This window comes from Hordeum vulgare, chromosome 4H (assembly GCF_904849725.1).
Source record: "Hordeum vulgare subsp. vulgare chromosome 4H, MorexV3_pseudomolecules_assembly, whole genome shotgun sequence".
In the NCBI taxonomy this organism is placed as follows: Eukaryota; Viridiplantae; Streptophyta; class Magnoliopsida; order Poales; family Poaceae; genus Hordeum; species Hordeum vulgare.
Genome location: NC_058521.1, coordinates 120,504,225 through 120,521,330, shown reverse-complemented (window position 1 = coordinate 120,521,330; position 17,106 = coordinate 120,504,225).

Below are 17,106 nucleotides of genomic sequence, written 5' to 3'. Positions count from 1 at the left end.
GATAAACGCTCGCAACCCGCAGTCGAATCAACAATTTGAGCAATGCGGGGGAGCGGGAAGTGATCTTTCAGACAGACCTTATTGAGATGCTTTAAATCGATGCACATACGGAGAGACTTGTCCTTCTTGGGTTCCATGACAACATTAGCGAGCCACTCGGAGTGGTGTACCTCGCGAATGAAGTTGGCTGCCAAAAGTTAAGCCACCTCCTCTCCGATTGCCTTCCTCTTGTGCGCGGCGGACCGACGCAGGCGTTCTTGGACGGGTCGAGCAGCAGGATCCACATGCAGTCGGTGCTCAACCAACTCCCTGGGTACACCTGGCATGTCAGCGGGCTTCCATGCAAAAATGTCCCAGTTCTCACGGAGGAATTGGATGAGCTCGGCTTCCTATTTTGGATCAAGGGTGGTGGAGATGTTTGTCGGAGCAGCGGCACCGTCCGTCGGGTGGATGCTGACTTTCTTCGTGTCTCCCACCGACTGGAATGCAGACTCGGAAGCTGGCTTCTTCGAACGCATCAGGTCAGCGGGGTCGGCGGTCTTCTTGTACTCATCCATCTCGAGAATAGCCATCTGCTGATCGGCAATCCTCGACCCCTGCTGCAGACACTCCTCGGCGCGCTGCCGATTGCTTATGACCGTAATCACACCTTTGGGACCTCGCATCTTCAGCTTCAAATAGACGTAACATGGACGGGCCATGAAACACGCATATGCTGGGCGGCCCAGAATCGCATGGTATGCACTCTAGAAGTCCACCACCTTGAATGTCAGCTTCTCCTTGCGGAAGTTCTTGTCAGAGCCGAAGACGACATCCAACGTGATCTGGCCGAGTGACTTGGCCTTTCGTCTTGGGACGACTCCGTGGAACTGCATACTGCTCTCGCTAAGTTTGGACATCGGAATGCCCATCCCCTTGAGAGTGTCGCCGTACATGATGTTCAAGCCGCTGCCGCCGTCCATGAGGACTTTGCGCAGCCTGACTCCTTCCACCACCGGGTCGACGACCAGAGCTTGCCTCCCTGGGGTGGGTACGTGTGCAGGGTGGTTTGACTGATCAAAGGTGATCACAGTTTGTGACCACTTGAGGAACGTGGGAGTGGATGGGGTTGCCAAGTTCACCTCCCTGTTGACCAGCTTCAGTCGACTTTTGCTTTCCACATCAGCAAAAATCATCAATGTTGCGTGGACTTGGGGGAACGGATCCTCCTCTTCGCCATCCTGCTCGGTGTCCTTCTCACTCGGCTGTCCGTCGCCGAATCCTTGGATCAGGAGGCGACACTGCCGAGTGGTATGCTTCAGCAATATGACATTGCCTTCTTCATCCGTCTTCGTGTGAATTTGACACGGTTGATCCAGGATGAAGTTTCCTGACTGCTTCTTTTTGGGGGTGTACTGAGCTTCCCCCTTGCCTTTGAACTTGGCATTCGTAACGGCTGCTGCCTCTGCCTGCGGAGTGGATTGACCTTTCTGCTTCTGCTTCCGATTGTTGTTCCCATCTCCATCAGCGACGGACTTATGCGTGCCGCTACGTATGCGGTCCTCTTCTTCGCCATTTGCATAACGTGCGGCTATCTCCATCATCTTGCTCATGGAGATGTCGCCTGTCCGACCGGACTTCAGGTAGAGATCTCTGTACCGCACGCCTGCCTTGAAGGCGCAGACTGCTTGATTCTCCGTGACGTTCTCCACCGTGTGGTAGAGGGTTGTCCAGCGCTGGATGAAATCGCGCAAGGGATCGTTCTGCTTCTGGACACACTGCTGGAGCTCTACAAGACCAGCAGGGCGTTTGCACGTACCCTCGAAGGTCCTGATGAAGACTCGAGACAGATCTGGCCAGCTGTAGATGCTTGATGGAGCCAACTGGTTTAGCCAAGCTCGCGCCGAGCCATCGAGCATCAGGGGGAGATGTTTCATGGCGACATGGTCATATCCGCCACCGATCTGGACCGCCACTCTGTAATCGTCCAACCAAGTTTCTGGCTTGGACTCTCCTGTGAACTTGCTGATTCCCGTCGCCAATCGGAAGTTGGGAGGGATGTCAGCTGAGCGGATGGCCCGACTGAAGCACTCGGGACCAGAGACGACGATCCTGCTTCCACTCGAACGGTCTCTATCGTGACCATCACGGTGGGCTCGACTTCTGTCGACCTTCTTCTGGGCGATGTACCCTCTTGCGTCGGGCCTTGGATCATGCGCATCATCGACTGAACGACGATCATCGTGATGCCAGGGCCCATAAGGCCCACCCCGCGGAGGGGTGCGCGAACGGCGACGATCTTCGGGGTTCCTGGAACGGCTGCCCCCTGTGCATCACTGATGAGAGTCGGGGCTAAAAACCGACCGATGCGTGTTCGCGTGAACAGAACTGTTGTGGATCCTGTTGTGCGACTGGGAGACCGCCGAATTTTGCCGCTGCGCCGTATGCAACAGGGCACGGATATGCTCAATCCCTCTACCAGCCTCTGAATCAGTCGGCTTGAGAGAATCGGCTATCCTGGCAGCCGCAGCGAGGTTGAGGATGGGTGTGCGGAACACCTCGACATTGTTGTGGCGAGTGCGTCGACTGGCAGAACGATGGTGTTGGTGATGAGCGCCGGATGATTCTCCGACATCATGCTCGTTCAGACCAGTACGGAGGGGACTTTCATGGGAATCGGCCATGAGAACTTCAGCGGCAGGCCCGCGACCCAGGTACTCGGAAGGTAGCTCAGTTGGAACTGAGTCCAAGCACTGAGATGGCAGTGCGACCACAACCAATTCGAGGACCGCCACTTGAGAGGACGCGTTCTGTCGTGCCTGGGCATGTCGCACCCAATGCTGGAGCCGCGGATGACGGGATCGCTTGTTGCGGCGCGTGACGGGGGCGAAGATCGACACCGGGGCCGATGGCTGGAGAAGAAGGACGCCACGGGAACCGGCACGGAAGTGCGTAGCCCCGCGACTGGGGAGCGCCTCGACATCGAGGGGCGCATCCCAAAGCCATGCCGAATCGTCGACGATGAAGGAGAGTGCGCCGAAGAGGATCTCATGACCCATGCACATATCTCCGCCGGACGACATGATGAAAAGATGAAATCGCAAACTCGCCGGAAGTCGCTTAGACGCCTGCCCCATGGTGGGCGCCAACTGTCGTGGGTATAAGTCTGACAGTAGAAGCGTAGGGTACGAAAGGATGGGCAGAGTCTTAGCTATGGCGAGGATATATGAGTTCAGGCCCCTCTACGGTGGAGGTAAAAGCCCTACGTCTCAGTGCTCTTGGGAGCTTAGTGTCGAGTGGATTATAGGATTACAACAATCGCCAACCCCTGCACCAGTGGGGAAGGGCGGCTTATATAGAGTGCGCTGCCCTTCATAATGGCCCGGTGGACAGGGGTGGAATAGTGGCGAATAAATGGCTACGTTACAGGTAACGTAAGCCTGAAATGTTAATAAGGTTGTATGAAAACGTATGACCGTTGCCCTCCTGGGAGGTTACGATGTACAGAGTGGATTCCAGTCGGTACGTTAAATATGCTCCGAGTGCTCGTCGCCGACTGGATGATGGAGGCGTCCTTAGTTCTCTCGGAGCTGTCTAAGGGCCTTGTCCTCTATGAAGGGTAGTCCTTGGGTAGGACCTATAGGACAGGCCTATGACCCTACCCTGGGACTACAACCCCATCAAGTAGTAACTTGATCCAAAGCTTCATGATCATTATCGTTAACTTCCTCTTCAGTTGGTGTAGGCGCCACAGGAACAACTTCCCGTGCTGCGCTACTATCATGTTCGATAGGGGGTGTAATTACCTCATCAAGTTCTACCTTCCTCCCACTTACTTCTTTCGAGAGAAACTCTTTCTCTAGAAAGGATCCGTTCTTGGCAACAAAGGTTTTACCTTCGGATCTAAGATAGAAGGTATACCCAATAGTTTCCTTAGGGCATCCTATGAATACACATTTCTCCGCTTTGGGTTCGAGCTTTTCTGGTTGAAGTTTCTTCACATAAGCATCGCAGCCCCAAACATTAAGAAACAACAACTTAGGTTTCTTGCCAAACCATAGTTCATATGGTGTCATCTCAACGGATTTAGACGGTGCCCTATTTAAAGTGAATGCTGCAGTTTCTAATGCGTATCCCCAAAGTGATAGCGGTAAGTCGGTAAGAGACATCATAGATCATACCATATCTAATAAAGTGCGATTACGACGTTCACACACTCCATTGCGTTGCGTGTGCCAGGCGGCGTCAGTTCTGAAACGATTCCACACTTCCTTAGGTGTGTGCCAAACTCGTGACTCAAATATTCTCCTCCACGATCAGATCGTAGACACTTAATTTTTCTATCACGTTGATTCTCGACCTCACTCTGAAATTCCTTGAACTTTTCAAACGTCTTAGATTTGTGCTTCATCAAGTTGATATACCCATACCTACTCAAATCATCGATGAGAGCGAGAACATAACAATAGCCACCGCGAGCTTCAACGTTCATTGGACCACACACATCAGTATGTATTATTTCCAATAAGTCGGTTGCTCTCTCCATCATTCCTGAGAATGGAGTCTTAGTCATCTTGCCCATGAGGCACGGTTCGCATGTGTCAAATGATTCCAAGTCAAGAGACTCTAGTAGTCCATCAGTATGGAGCTTCTTCATGCGCTTAACGCCGATATGACCAACGCGGCAGTGCCACAAGTATGTGGGACTATCATTATCAACTTTACATATTTTGGTGCTCACACTATGAATATGCATAACATCACGATCGAGATTCATCAAAAATAAACCATTCACGAGCGGAGCATGACCATAAAATGTATCAATCATATAAATAGAACAACCATTATTCTCTGACTTAAATGAGTAGCCGTCTCGCATTAAGCAAGACCCTAACACAATATTCATGCTCAAAGCTGGTACTAAATAACAATTATTAAGGTTTCAAACTAATCCCGACGGTAGATGTAGAGGTAACGTGTCGACGACGATCACATCGACCTTCGAGCCATTCCCTACGCGCATCGTCACCTCGTCCTTGGCCAGTCTCCGCTTATTCCGCAGTTCCTGCTTTGAGTTGCAAATGTGAACAACAACACCGGTATCGAATACCCAGGAGCTACTACGAGCGCTGGTAAGGTACACATCAATAACATGTATATCACATATACCTTTAATGTTGCCGGCCTTCTTGTCCGCTAAGTATTTGGGATAGTTCCGCTTTCAGTGACCCTTTCCCTTGCAATAGAAGCACTCAGTCTCAGGCTTGGGTCCATTCTTTTTCTTCTTCCCGGCATCTGGCTTACCGGGCACGGCAACGGCTTTGCCGTCTTTCTTGAAGTTCTTCTTACCCTTGCCCTTCTTGAAACTAGTGGTCTTGTTGACCATCAACACTTGATGCTCTTTCTTGATTTCTACTTATGCAGACTTGAGCATCGAGTAAACATCGGGAATGGTCTTCTCCATCCCTTGCATGTTGTAGTTCATAACAAATCGGGGACTTCATATCTCTCAACACGGGCATGAGATCGAAAAACTAGCTTCAGCTCTTGGAACATCTCATATGCACCGTGTTGCTCAAAACGCCTTTGGAGCCCCGTTTCTAAACTGTATAACATGCCACACCTAACCAGAGAGTAGTCATCACTCCTCGTTTGCCAGACGTTTAGAATGTCTTGGGCTGCTGCGGGAGCGGGAGGGTCACCTAGTGGCGCATCAAGGACATAAGCCTTTTTAGCTGCTTCAAGGATGAGCTTCAAGTTGCGAACCTAGTCTGCATAGTTGCTACCATCATCTTTCAGCTTGTTTTTCTCTAGGAATGCGTTGAAATTGAGGTTGACGTTGGCCATCTACAATATTTATAAAGACAACTTTTAGACTAAGTTCATGACAATTAAGTTCATTTAATCAAATTAAGTATGAACTCCCACTTAAGTCGACATCCCTCTAGTCATCTAAGTGATACATGATCCATGTTGACTAACCCGTGTCCGATCATCACGTGAGATGGACTAGTCACCATGGTTAGCAACTTCATGCTGATCATATTCAACCATACGACTCATGTTTGACCTTTCGGTCTCTTGTATTCGAGGTCATGTCTGTACATGCTAAGCTCGTCGAGTGAACCTAGGTGTTTCGCGTGTGTAAATCTGGCTTACACCCGTTGTATGCGAACGTTAGAATCTATCATACCCGATCATAACGTGGTGCTTTGAGACAACGATCCTTCACAATGGTGCACACTTAGGGGAATACTTCCTCGAAATTTTAAGAGGGATCATCTTATTATGCTACCGTCGTTCTAAGCAATAAGATGAAAAACATGATAAACATCACAATGCAATCATATAGTGACATGATATGGCCATTATCATCTTTGCTCTTTCGATCTCCATCTTCAGGCATCGCATGATCATCATCGTCACCGACGTGACACCATGATCTCCATCATCGTGTCTCCGTGAAGTCATCACGCCAACTACTACTATCACTACTACTATAGCTAACCGTTAGCAATGAAGTAAAAGTAGTAAGCACATGGCGTTGCATCTCATACAATAAATTAAGACAACTCCTATGGCTCCTGTCGGTTGTCATACTCATCGACATGCAAGTCGTGAAACCTATTACAATAACATGATCATCTCATACATCATACATGCAACATCACAACTTTGGCCATATCACATCACATGTCAAACCCTGCAAAAACAAGTTAGACGTCCTCTAATTGTTGTTGCAAGTTTTACGTGGCTGATTTGGGTTTCTAGCAAGAATGCTTTCTTACCTACGTGACAGCCACAATGATGATATGCCAAAGCTATTTACCCTTCATAAGGACCCTTTTCAGCAAATCCAATCCGACTAGAGTGGGAGAGACTGACACCCGCTAGCCACCTTTATGCACGGTGTGCATGTGTATCGGTGGAACTAGTCTCACGTAAGCGTACGTGTAAGGTCGGTTCGGGGCGCTTCATCCCACAATACCGCCGGAAATGAATAAGACTTGTAGCGGCAAGCAATTGACAAATCATCGCCCACAACCTTTTGTGTTCTACTCGTGCATAGAATCTACGCATAGAAAACCTGGCTCGGATGCCACTGTTGGGTAACGTAGCACAAATTCAAAAAAATTCCTACGCATATACAGATCTTCCTATGGAGAGACCAGCAACGAGAGAGGGGTGAGTGCATCTTCATACCTTCGAAGATCGCTAAGCGGAAGCGTTGCTAGAACGCGGTTGATGGAGTCGTACTCGCGGCGATTCAGATCGCGGTGTGATTCCGATCTAGTGCCGAACCACGACACCTCCGCATTCAACACACGTGGAGCCCGGTGACGTCTCCCGCACCTTGATCCAGCAAGGAGGAGGGAGAGGTTGGGGAAGATCTCCAGCAGCACGACGGCGTGGTGTCGATGGAGAGACGAGGTCTCCCGGCAGGGCTTCGCCAAGCACCGGCAGAGAGGAGGAGAAAGAAGGGCAGGGCTGCGCCGAGAGAGAGAAAGAGAACTGTGTCTTCAAAAGCCCAAAAGTGCCCACTATATATAGGAGGAGGGGAGGGGGGTGCCACCCCTAGGGTTCCCACCCTAGGTGGTGCGATAGCCCCCCCAGATGGGAGGTGCGGCGGCCAGGGCAACGGGGAGGGGTGGCGCACCCCTAGGTGGGCCTTAGGCCCACCAGCGCCTAGGGTTTCCCCCCTCTCTACCTCCTACGCCTTGGGCTGAGTGTGGGGGGCGCACCAGCCCACCTAGGGGCTAGTTCCCTCCCGCACTTGGCCCATCTAGCCTCCCGGGGTCGTTGCCCCCTTCCGAAGGACCCCCGGGGCCACCTCCGGTGGTCCCGGTGGTCCCGGTACGTTACCGGTGACGCCCGAAACACTTCCGGTGTACGAAACCATCCGTCCTATATATCAATCTTTACCTTCGGACCATTCCGGAGCTCCTCGTGACGTCTGGGATCTTATCCGGGACTCCGAACAACTTTTGATAACCTCGTATAACAATTCCCTATAACCCTAGCGTCATCGAACCGTAATTGTGTAGACCCTACGGGTTCGGGAGACATGTAGACATGACCGAGACACCTCTCTGGCCAATAACCATCAGCGGGGTCTGTTTACCCATGGTGGCTCCCACTTGCTCCACGATGATCTCATCGGATGAACCACGATGTCAAGGATTCAAATAATCCTGTATACAATTCCCTTTGTCTGTCGGTATAGAACTTGCCCGAGATTCGATCGTTGGTATACCTATACCTTGTTCAATCTCGTTACCGGTAAGTCTCTTTACTCGTTACGTAGCACTTCATCATGTGACTAAATCCTTTAGTCACATTGAGCTCATGATGATCTTCTACCGAGTGGGCCCAGAGATACCTCTCCGTCACACGGAGTGACAAATACCGATCTCGATTCGTACCAACCCAACAGACCCTTTCAGAGGTACCCGTGGTGCACCTTTATAGTCACCCAGTTACGTTGTGCCATTTGATACACCCAAAGCACTCCTACGACATCCGGGAGTTGCACAATCTCACGGTCGAAGGAAAAGACACTTGACATTAGAAAAGCTTTAGCATACGAACAATACGATCTAGTGTTACGCTTAGGATTGGGTCTTGTCCATCACATCATTCCCCCAATGATGTGGTCCCATTATCAATGACATCTAATGCCCATGACCAGGAAACCATGATCATCTATTGACTAATGAGCTAGCCAACTAGAGGCTTGCTAGGGACACATTGTGATCTATTTATTCACACATGTATTACTGTTTCCTGTTAATACAATTATAGCATGAACAATAGACGATTATCATGAACAAGGGAATATGATAATAACAATTTTATTATTGCCTCTAGGGCATATTTCCAACATCTCCATCTCGCGACTCCGATTGGTACTTGTAAGGTTGCTAGTAGTGTTAATTATTCTTTGTAGTTGATGCTAGTTGGATTACTCAATGGAAGATTATATGTTCAGATCCTTGATGCTATTCAATACCTCTCTGGTCATGAAAATAATTATGCTTTGTGAGTAGTCACTTTTGTTCCTGAGGACATGGGATAAGTCTTGCTATAAGTAGTCATGTGAATTTGGTATTCGTTCGATATTTTGATGCGTTGTATGTTGTTTTTTCTCTAGCGGTGTCATGTGAACGTCGACTACATAACACTTCACCATTATTTGGGCCTAGAGGAAGGCATTGGAAGTAGTAAGTAGATGATGGGTTGCTAGAGTGACAGAAGCTTAAACCCTAGTTTATGCGTTGCTTCGTAAGGGGCTGATTTGGACCCACTAGTTTAATGCTATGGTTAGACTTTGTCTTAATTCTTCTTTCATAGTTGCGGATGCTTGCGAGAGGGGTTAATCATAAGTGGGATGTTTGTCCAAGTAAGGGAAGCACCCAAGCACCGGTCCACCCACATATCAAACTATCAAAGTAGCGAACGCGAATCATATGAACTTGATGAAAACTAGCTTGACAGAAATTCCTATGTGTCCTCGGGAGCGCTTTACCTCCTATAAGAGCTTGTACAGGCTTGTCCCTTGCTACAAAAGGGATTGGGCCATCTTGCTGCACCTTTGTTACTATTTTTACTTGCTACTTGCTACGAATCAGCTTATCAAACAACTATCTGTTACCGATAATTTCAGTGCTTGCAGAGAATACCTTGCTGAAAATCACTTGTCAGATCCTTCTTCTCCTCGTTGGGTTCGACACTCTTACTTATCGAAAGGACTATGATAGATCCCCTACACTTGTGGGTCATCAAGACTCTTTTTTGGCACCGTTGCCAGGGAGTGATGTGCCTTTGGTAAGTGGAATTTGGTAAGGAAACATATATAAAGTGTGCTGAAATTTATTGTCACTTGTTACTATGGAAACTAATCCTTGAGCTTGTTCGGGGTATCTTCACCTTGAACGGAAGCACAAGGAGTTGCGCCTCAACCTGCGGCACTGACTGAAAATATTTGCTATGAATTTCCTTCGGGTATGCTTGAGAAACTGCTGGCTAATCCTTTTACAGGAGATGGAACATCACATCCCGACTTGCATCTAATCTATGTAGATGACGTTTGTGGTTTATTTAAGCTTGCATGTTTGCCCAAGGATGAGATCAAGAAGAAGGTCTTTCCCTTATCTTTGAGGGATAAAGCATTGACATGGTATAGGCTATGTGATGATACTGGATCATGGAACTACAACCGATTGAAATTGGAATCTCATCAAAGGTTTTATCCTATGCATTTGGCACATCGTGATCGGAATTATATTTATAATTTTTGGCCTCGTGACAGATAAAGTATCGCTCAAGCTTGGGGAGGCTTAAATCAATGTTATATTCATGCCCCAACCATGAGCTCTCTCGAGAAATTATCATTCAGAACATCTATGCTCGGCTTTCTCATGATAATCGCAGCATGCTTGACACTTCTTGTACCGGTTCTTTTATGAACAGAGATATTGACTTCAAATGGAATTTATTAGAAATAATTAAACACAACTCTGAAGATTGGGAGTTTGATGAAGGTAAGGAGTGAGGTATGAATTTCAAGTTTGATTGCGTTAAATCCTTTTTCGAAACAAATACTTTTTGTGATTTTGGCGCTAAATATTGACTTGACTCTGAGATAGTAGCTTCATTGTCTGAATCATTTGATGCACATATTGATCTCCCTAAAGAGAAGTGGTTTAAATATCATTCTCCCTTAGAAGTCAATGTAGCTAAACTCAATCCAGTTGAAGAGAAAGTCATTGCTTATAATGATCCTATTGTTCCTAGTGCTTACATTGAGAAATCACCTTTCCTTGTTAGGATAAAGGATCATTCTAAAGTTACAACTGTGATACGTAGGGGCTACATTAAAACACCGACACCCCCTGAGCAAATTAGAGTTGAACCTAGCATTGCTATTATCAAAGATCTCCTGTCCGACAATGTTGATGGCATGATATTCACTTCTGTGAAGATGCTGCTAGAATTGCTAAACCACATGGTAGAGACAAACATAGGCATGTTGTTGGCACGCCTGTTGTTTCTGTTAAGATAGGAGATCATTGTTATCATGGTTTATGTGATGTGGGTGCTAGTGTTAGTGCAATACCTCAATCTTTATATGATGAAATTAAAGACGAGATTGCACCTGTTGAGACGGAACCTATTGATGTCACTATTCAGTTTGCCAATAGAGATACTATCTGCCCTTTGGGAATTGTTAGAGATGTTGAAGTCTTGTGTGGTAAAACGAAGTATCCTGCTGATTTTCTCGTTCTTTCTACCACACAAGATAGCTTTTGTCCCATCATATTTGCCAGACCTTTCCTCAATACTGCCAATGCTCATATTGACTATGAGAAGCAAACTGTCACTGTTGGCTTTGAAGGTGTGTCACATGAGTTCAATTTCTCCAAGTTTGGTAGACAACCTCATGAAAAAGAGTTTCCTAGTGATGACCCACAAGTGTAGGGGATCAATCATAGTCCTTTCGATAAGTAAGAGTGTCGAACCCAACGAGGAGCAGAAGGCTCTGATAAACGGTTTTCAGCAAGGTAATAACTGCAAGCACTGAAAGTAGCGGTAACAAGTGTTGCTGTAGTGAGGTGAAACGTAGCAGGTGAAAAGTAACAAGTAACAAGTAGTAGCAATGGTGCAGCAAAGTGGCCCAATCCATTTTGTAGCAAGGGACAAGCGTGAACAAAGTCTTATAGGAGGAAAAACGCTCCCGAGGACACACGGGAATTTCTGTCATGCCAGTTTCATCATGTTCATATGATTCGTGTTCGTTACTTTGATAGTTTGATATATGGGTGGACCGGCGCTTGGGTACTGCCCTTACTTGGACGAGCATCCCACTTATGATTAACCCCTCTCGCAAGCATCCGCAACTACAAAATAAGAATTAAGACAACGTCTAACCATAGCATTAAACTAATGGATCCAAATCAGCCCCTTACAAAGCAACACATAGACTGGGGTTTAAGCTTCTGTCACTCTAGCAACCCATCATCTACTTACTACTCCTCAATGCCTTCCTCTAGGCCCAAATAATGGTGAAGTGTTATGTAGTCGACGTTCACATAACACCACTAGAGGAAAAACAACATACACCATATCAAAATACCGAATGAATACCAAATTCACATGACTATTATTAGCATGACTTATCCCATGTCCTCAGGAACAAAAGTAACTACTCACAAAGCATAATCATAATCATGATCAGAGGTGTAATGAGTAGCATCAAGGATCTGAACATAAACTCTTCCACCAAGTAATCCAACTAGCATCAACTACAAAGAGTTATCAACACTACTAGCAACCTTACAAGTACCAATCGGAGTCGCGAGACGGAGATTGGTTACAAGAGATGAACTAGGGTTTGGAGATGAGATGGTGCTGATGAAGATGGCGATGATTTCCCCCCTCCGGGAGGGAAGTTTCCCCGACAGGATCGTCCTGCCGGAGCTCTAGATTGGTTATGCTCAAGTTCCTCCTCGTGGCGGCAGAGAATCCACGAAAAAGCTCCGCCCTAATTTTTTTCCAGACGAAACCCTTCATATAGAAGAAGAGGGGGGCCAGTGGGCCACCAGGGTGCCCACAAGCCCTGTTGCCACGGCCAGGGGGGCAGGCCGCGGCCACCAGGCTTGTGGGCCCCTGGTAGCTCCCCTCTGGCACTTCTTTCGCCCAGTATTTTTTATATATTCCCAAAAAATTCCATGTTGATTTTCAGGGCATTTGGAGTTGCACAGAATAGAGGACTCAAACTTGCTCCTTTTCCAGTCCAGAATTCCAGCCGCCGGTATTCTCCCTCTTCAAACAAACCTTGCAAAATAAGAGAGAAAAGGCATAAGTATGGTACCAAAAAGTATAATAACAGTCCATAAAGCGATAAATATCAACATGAAAGCATGATGCAAAATGGACGTATCACCTAGTAAGGATGAAATTATTGCCCTAGCTTCTTGTGTTGTGCCTCCTACTGATCCTTTAGAGCAATACTTGCTTGAGCATGAAAATGATATGCATATGGATGAAAGGAATGAGATAGATAGAGTTATCTTTGAACAACATCCTATCCTTACGAATAATTTGCCTGTTGAACTGCTTGGAGATCCACCCCCACCAAAGGGTGATCCTGTGTTCGAGCTTAAAGAGTTGCCTTATACTCTTAAGTATGCTTATCTTGATGAAAAAGAGATATATCCTGTTATTATTAGTGCTAGCCTCTCAGAGCATGAAGAAAAGAAGTTACTAAAAACTCTGAGGAAGCACCGTGCTGCTATGGGATATACTCTTGATGATCTTACGGGCATTACTCCCACTCTATGCCAGCACAAGATTAAAACCGATCCTGATTCCAAACCAGTTGCCGATCATCAACGGAGATTAAATCCTAAGATTAAAGAGGTAGTAAGAAAAGAAATACTAAAGCTCCTGGAAGCAGGTATTATCTATCATGTTGCTCATAGTGATTGGGTAAGTACGGTGCATTGCGTCCCTAAGAAGGGAGGTATTACCGTTGTCCCTAATGATAAGGATGAATTGATCCCACAAAGGATTATCACTGGCTATAGATGGTGATTGATTTTGGGAAATTGAATAAAGCCACTAGGAAAGGTCATTACCCTCTGCCTTTTATCGACCAAATGCTAGAAAGACTGTCCAAACACACACACTTTTGCTTTCTAGATGGTTATTCTGGTTTCTCCCAAATACCTGTTGCACAATCTGATAAGGAGAAAACCACTTTCACTAGCCCTTTCGGTACCTTTGCTTATAGATGCATGCCTTTTGGCTTATGTAATGCACCTTCTACCTTTCAAAGATGTATGATGGCTATATTCTCTGACTTTTGTGAAAATATTGTTGAGGTTTTCATGGATGACTTCTCCGTTTACGGGTCTTCTTTTGATGATTGCCTCAGCAACCTTGATCGAGTTTTTCAGAGATGTAAAGATACCAATCTTGTCTTGAAGTGGGAGAAGTGCCACTTTATGGTTAATGAAGGCATCGTCTTAGGACATAAAATTTCTGAAAGAGGTATTGAAGTCGATAAGGCTATGGTTGATGCGATTGAGAAAATGCCATGCCCTACAGATATCAAAGGTATAAGAAGTTTCCTTGGTCATGCTGGTTTCTATAGAAGGTTCATTAAGGACTTTTCTAAGATTTCTAGGCCTCTTACTATAACATCCCAAAATTATAAATTTTGGAATGTTAATATAATTATTAGATTGATTGTTTGTTTGTTTGAGTGATTGAAACTTCAGTGGAATTTGAAACTTTTTTAAAACTTTTGAATGAGAGGGAATAAAATGACTTTCCCATTTTCTTTTGAATTCAAATTCATCCATTTAAAAACCAGTGAGAGAAGATAACATGACTTCTTCAACTATAAAGAATTTGAATGAATGTGGCATTTGATTTTTTTCCTTTGGTTTTTGATTTGAATTTTATTTTTGGCACAATATTTCAACCACAAATTTTTTTCCTGACAATATACTTGACAAGCAAGAAAGAGAGGAGGTAACATGACACCCCCCAAAAAATAAAAGTCAGAAGAAAAGAATAGTGCCAAAAATTTTAAAGACAAAATTTGGATTTTATTGAATTTTAAGAAAATAAATTTTTATAAAGTTTTTATTTTGTGAAAAATAAAATGTTCATGTTGAATGAAATTTTATTCTGAAAATTTTGATATATAATATGCCTATATAAAATATTCTCTTAATTTCGTTTATATTTGTTTTCGCTGTTTATTTTGAAAAAAATAAAAAAAAGACACTATTCACCAGGAAACACTGTTCATCCGGGCTTGCCTATGGGCTGGCCGAAATTTACTTGGCCCATGGGCATTTGGTCCCTCCTTTTCTCCTCTTTACGTATATGTTTAGTCCCACATTGCCTAGCTATTGACCTTTAGACCTTTTTTCCACTTATAAATATAGACCCGTAGGAGCATCCAAAAATCATCTATTTCGGGTTAAATCAATCTTTTGGTTTGACTAGGTTTATTATATAAAAATATTCTCTTCTCTTCGGCAGGATTTCTCGAAGTCGTCTCCTCATTGGAATTAATTCTTACTCTGCATTCTAAAGGTATTTCTCTTCGTATTTTTTTATACTCCCGTAGTTTATTATTTCTAGACTAGTATTCCTACACTAGTATATGGTAGAGTAATTAGATTTATCAATTAGTCTGTGTATTTACACATTAGTCCTAGAATTCTTTTAGACGTAGCACTTTTATTCCGTAAAACAGCTTGACCCTGATTTTTCAAATAGTCATAACTTTTTACTCGTTTACCCGAATTAGATGAAACCAACGCCTAGAGTTTTGTCTTGATCCCACCTATCCGGTGAACCTATCATATCAACTTTTTGAAATTTTTAAATTTCGAAATTTGTTCACACTCATATTCAAACTTCTTTTGATCATATCTTTTTATCCGTAGCTCCGTTTTAGATGAATCCAATTGCGTCGGATTCGTATCAAAGTAATATTACCGTTTGTATCATTAGTTTTAACTTTTCAACTTATAATTTCGATCAAATCAGATTTATCTATTAGTGCCCAAAAGTGTTCACATTGTTCTAAGCCGATTCAATGTTATATTGAAGTATTTGTATCTTTTGATCCGCTATTTCAAATCTAGTATTTCTTTTTTCTACACGCTCATATTGATCTCCTATATCCAGTAGCATCATTAGTTTCGACCTTTGAACCTTACAAATTTGAGCGATTCAAATTTGTATTCGAACATTCATTTGATCTTATCTTGCAAATCGTACCACCTTTTCAATTGATTCCTTTTACCCCTAAACACTCATGTCATATATTCTTGTACGTAACCATCGTACTTCAGTTCAACTTCTCTTGACATTTTGAATGCAAATTCAATTCATACTTCAATTCGCTATAACTTGTGTTGTAGTGCTCCATTTCAAGAAATTCTTTGTACAAATAAATTCGTATGTCTTATACTATTTTTCAAATAACATTCATTTTGTTCTCCCAATATTTTTGATCATCTCCCATAGTGTATGCAAGTCGAGCTTATATAGCAATAGTTCATCGTCCATTAACTCTTTTGATCTCATTCATGCACCTTCACTTTACAACACACTTAGGACCTTTTTATTAAACCTTAGTACATTGTTATTTTGCACCAAGACATGCTTTGTTCTTATGTTCTCTTGGTTCTTCATTTTTGGCATGAATGCTTAATGAATGCTATTCGTTTACGATAGATTGCTCGGAGTGTGGCGAGTAGAATTATCAGGATTTTGAGAGCGACTATCTTCATCAAGTAATACCACGCAAGTCATTTGATCATGTATCACCTATGTTTTATTGCATCGTAGTTCTACAATCCTATGCCCAATTTGCATGCTGACTAGGTACTTGGAAATTATGGTTACATAATGTAGTATCAGGTGGTAGGCACCCAACAACCCCGTTACTTGGCCCGGGATTCTGGTTGAGAGTTTATCACGAGTGATGCAAGAATAATTTAATAACCAAGACCGGTTAAGTCAAGACTTTTCAAGACCTCGTGATGCAATGCAACTCTGGGTGAAGGACGGTTGATCGGCTCCCTGGAGAAACCAGTGGATGACCCGGGATGCTGGAGACGGCCATGACATCTTGCGGAAAGCTTCACCCAGGCTCAAAGAGACGGACGGATATTTTCAATACCCAAGGCTTACCTGCACAGCCACAAGTCATTATGGGCTCTGGCTTGGTTGGACAACGTGGCGACTCTGGACAGGCGGTGCTAGCAGATGTAGAAGAACGGTAGGATTGGATGGGCACCGACAGGGATTCAGAGGGACCCGTTGAAAGACCATGTTTTGATCATCCGGTCTTCAAACACCCTGAAGTGCGAGGACATACACGGAGGCGATCAAATCTTGTGGGGAACATGTGCAAAACTCTGCAGAGTACTCAAACCTAATCGATTAGCCGTGTCCACGGTCATGGACAACTTGAGCCAAAGGAACTGAAGTTATCTGAAATTCTCAACACAAATAATAATATTGATGTGGGTATTATTGACAACATGGGTACGAGAATTGGTTGGTGGAACCATCTCGTTAACAACCAACAATGTT